This window comes from Alligator sinensis, unplaced genomic scaffold (assembly GCF_000455745.1).
Source record: "Alligator sinensis unplaced genomic scaffold, ASM45574v1 scaffold1131_1, whole genome shotgun sequence".
Classification (NCBI taxonomy): Eukaryota; Metazoa; Chordata; order Crocodylia; family Alligatoridae; genus Alligator; species Alligator sinensis.
The window spans coordinates 703,505-708,226 of record NW_005842218.1 but is presented as its reverse complement, the minus strand read 5'-3'; positions in this window follow the sequence as shown (position 1 = coordinate 708,226).

The window sequence follows — 4,722 nt, the reverse complement described above, 5'->3', positions numbered from 1 at the left end:
ATTTTTACTTGTTGTGCACAAGCCTCAGCTTAGCATGACTTTTCCAGATCTTACTATAGTCTTTTAACAGACTTAAAGCAATAATTGGGGTGTTCATAACCTTTTGTGGAGAGGACTCCCACCAGTCATTTCGGGAAAAGTATGACAACACCTGTGATTAGGGCTCCAATGGGCTGGACGCTGTGATGAACCCTTAACCATTGTTCAAATGTTGCCCATACCCCCTCTGTCTCGGTCTCTTGCCTCAGCATTCCCTAACCCGGCAACCGAGTTTTAGTCAATCAAGTTTAGATAGGCCTCCCATAGTGGGACCGGGGAATGTACGGCCTGAGATGCCTATTAAACTTAGAGCGGGGGGAAAAGTCCTTAGTAAATCCAGATTAGAATTGGTCTGATAGATGCTGAGCTGGGTGTGTGTGAACATGGGTTGATTAACATTTGGAGCACAGATTCCCCATCATGCAGTGCTCCCCTGCTTCTCTGGTCCCAGAATTCACTGCAGTCTCTGCTTCAGGTTTTCTGTTCTCCATCTCTCATATAAATGAATGGTCATCTGGTTCCATCTCGGATGCAAATGAGACGTAGGGCAGTTGTTTCCCTCTTGTCACCCTTATCTGGAGGGTCTGAGGTGTGTCTCTCACTGCATCTTAATCAGTTTCGTTTGTGTAGAGGAGGGGAGGGGAGTCAGACAGACTGCATCCTGTGCCAGGGTTCCCAAGAACACACAGCTGAGACGTAACACTAGGATTGCATGTCCTGATTCAGAGAGGAACCCCTTGTGCTGCTCCAAGAACAGAGCATTTCAGGCCCCTGCTTTAGTACAGAAAGAATAGGGGGAAAGCCCTGGAGCTTGTTTCCCTGCTGAGACAATCATCTTTGCACAGGGAAAGGCACAATGGGCTGCATGAAGCTGTGGGACACACATATACACTCACATACACCGCAACAAACTGAAGCAGGGCCCAGTGCTGCACAGCCCCTGCTCTCTGCCTTCCCTTCCCCATGGGCTTCCCTCAGCCATGTGCAGAGGTTGGGGCCCATCCCCTCAGCCCCCACCCCTGTGTATTTTAAGGGGCTGGAGGGAGGAAGAGGGGCCTGATCCTGGACATGCAGGTGAGCTGTCTCTTTGAGGGTACATGGCGCAGGGGTGATGGCTGCCTGAACTCTGTGATGTAACAATGGGGAGAAGGCAAGGCATTCAGAAGTGGGCTCTAGACCCAGGGGCACCTGTCGAGTGGCTTCTCCCCCCACTAGGGCCATGTTCAGGCCCAGGCCCAGTGCAGGGCAAGCGTCCCTGGGAGAGGGGAAGGCAGTGGCACTGATCAGAAGACAAGTGAGGATCTCCCTTCCTCAACCCCTGGTACCAACTCTGCCTGAGTCACTCTTACTCGCCTTTGGGAATCCGCAGCCACTGCTGGGGAAATTCCCACTGCTGGTCTGCAGAGCTACTGGGTGCTGCAGCTGCCTGATAACAGCCTCTTCTTTCAGACTGCTCAGCAGCTGGGCCAGCTGCTGCAAGTAGTGGCAGGGCTTGGTACAGCTGGGAGCAGCAACATTGGCAGATCTCCCGGGAGGAGCCAGCCAGCCCCCACAACACCTGGGCCAGCCTGTACCTGGCCACATGGCCGCCCCATTGCCACTGTGGGGCTGCCCCAGCTGAGCAGCATACCTGGGCACAGCACCCGGCTCAGCCACATGGGGCCCAGGGGCAGCAGGCAGGGCACTGTAAGCAGGGAAGTGGCCTTGGCCAGGCCAGGCCCAGGGAGACCCTGGGGCTGCTTCCCTACTTGCAATGCCCTGGCTGCCACCTCTGGGCCTTGCGCAGCTACCCCAGGCACTGTTCCTGGCAAGCTGCTCAGCTGAGGCAGCCCTGTGGCAGCAGCATGCAGGTATTTCAGGGTCCAACTGGCTCCTCGGGGACCAGCCACTGCTGTGCTCCTGGCCACGGTGAGCCCCACTCCCTGGGCCTGGCCTGGCCAGGGCCCCTTCCCTGCTTACCGTGCCCTGGCTGCTGCCCCTGGGCCCTGTTTGATTGCTCTGGGCTCTGTGCCTAGGTGTGCTGCTTGGCTGGGGCAGCCTCGCAGCAGCAGTGGAACTGCCGGGCAGCAAAATGCAGGCTGGCTCAGGTGCTGCAGGGTCCAGCTGGCTCCACCTGGGGGGCCTACTGCTGCTCCTGGCTGTGCTGAGCCCTGCCAGTGCTTGCAGTGATTGGCTTAGCTGCAGGGTGGTCTGAAAGAGAAGGCTGAGATCATGCAGCTGCAGCACCTGATAACTCTGCAAGCCAGCACTGGTAACTTCCCCAGCAGCAGCCTCGCTCCCCAAAGTTGGGTGAGAGTGACTCAAAGTCGGCAATAGGGGTTGGGGGAGGCGGATCCCTGCTTGTCTCCTAATTGGTGCCACCACCTTCTCCTCCCCTGGGACACCCGCCCTGTACTGGGCCAGAGGCTGAGCATGGCCCCAGCAGGAAGAGAAACCATTTGGCAGGTCCTGGGTCCAGTGCCCACTTCCAAATGCCCCACATTCTCCCCATTGTTGCATCACAGAGGGAGGCAGTGCTGGCATCCCTCCAGGGGCATCTCTCCCCCTGCTCACCTCCCCTCTGCTTCTGTCTGTGACAATACTGGCCCAGCCCCCTTTGCCTCAGGCCCAGGGCTGCCCCTCCCCACCACTCATCCCACCCTCACCCCTTCTCAGCCAGCCAGAGCACTGATAGTGTTCCAGCTATGGAGAAGAGGGGTGGGGCCAACCCTGCTCCCCCAGCCCAGCCCAGCCCAGCCCAGGGCTGCAAAGCATGCTGGGATGCTAGGGGACTGTGAGTTAACTTAAACCAGGAAGTTCCTTAAACCTGGGACAGAAGTTCCATAAACCGATTTGACCTAAATCAGTTAAGTCTGATACTATGTTCAACCAGGTTTATCTTAAACCAGTTTCAATTATTTTGAAAGTGGTTTATGTGTACTGAATTTCTGTTCTGTTACAGTTTTGAACTAGTTTCAGATCACTTAAATAGGTTTATGTAAAACTTCTGTCCCTTCCCAAAGAGAGCACAAGCTTTCATGGGCTGAAGCTCACTTCATCACATGATGTGAAAGGACATGTATAAAGTGGAGTATAAAAAGGAGAGAGAAATTAGAAAACAAAAGAAAAGGGGTGTGGGAGGGAGAGAAAGACATGTGGAGAGGCAGGGAGCAAGGTGAGCAGTGGTCACAAAAGCTAATTCAGGTAATGAGATAGGAATCTGCAGTCCCTGTTTAACACAGTCCAGTTTGTGGGGGATTTTTTTTGTTCTCCAATTTCCCATTCAAACTGTTTTTTAATTTTTTCTGCCTGAAAACAGCCACCTTCAGATCAATGATAGCGTATTCAGAGAGGCTGAAGTGTTCTGCCACAGTTTTGTATCTTTCTGCAACTGATCTCAGACTGGTGTTTATTTGTTCTGTCACAGATATCACCCTGTCTGTTTGATGTAGCAGAGGGACATTGTTAGCAGGTGATGGTGTTAGTGGCGTTCCAGGAGAATGAACCTTGGATGTTGCACTCCTTGTTATTAGAACCAGTGATCATATGGTCTGCATTGATGTATGGACACAGTATGCATCTGGCTCCTTTGCAAGACCCGGTGCCTTGGTGAGGATGGGAGTTTATTAATTTGTTGTTTGAGAAAAGCTGGCCAGAAACCTCCATCTGCGTCTAGCCACCCACACACTCCCTGTCACCTGAGTGGCTGTCCAGAATCAGCTGATCCTTTCCTCTCTGTCATATAAACCCTTGAGCCAGAAGAGGAAGTGTCTAGGCAACAGGGTTTAGCCTCTACCCAGGCTGCCTTGCTATTCCTTATGGCTTGTGCCTCTGCTTGCTCTCTTCCTGATCTCTTGGCTTCCTGACCCAGCTTGCCCTCTGACTCCGGCTTCTGGAGCTGGTTTGTTCCCAGACCCAGTTCTTGAACTGACCTCCTGGCTTCCTGACCTAGCCTGCACCTGGATTCTGCTCACTCCTCCCCTGCCCAGTTGGCCCCTCAATCCCTGAGTGACCCTAAGACCCAACTGCCCATGACTCCGCTTGACAGAATGGGGATGAGGAGGGTGGGAAGGCAGCAGTCTTACCTATGCCAGGAAATCCTAAACAGTGCCCAGCTGAACTGTTGCTGCCTCTGCAGCATGCTCTGCTTACCCCAGCTGTTGCTCTTAAAGCAGCAGCAGCAGTAACTGGGGACTGTTTTGGAGTTCCCAGCATGGGAATGCTGCCAAGGTGTAGACAGCATGGGGGTAGAAGGCAATTCCAGTACTCCTCCTAACTTGCTGCCCAGGAGGGGTGCCTTTCTTGCCCTACCCCTAGTTATTGTGTAAGACCATACCTGGTGGGGCAGTTTTTTTTTCAGACTGTACAGAAAGAATCACAAACTCCAGCAGAAAATGAAAGATCAGGTTACTTTTCGGTTTTACCGCATTGCCTTAGCTTTCATGATCTGGTCAAAGCACAACTGACCCCTCCACTTCCCTTAGTATTCACACCTCTTGTACATTTTGTTAATGCTTTGTTTGCTTTCCACTTCCTTTGTGAGGCACTGTCGTTAACCCTTCATTTTCCACATGCATCACTAGCCAGACAATGAGCCATTTTCTCCTACTGCTAAATAAACCAGAGCTTTCATGGTCCCTAATCTTTCATAAAAGGGACATTGCTGACAACACCATGTTGGGAGAGATTGCAAACACAGGGAAA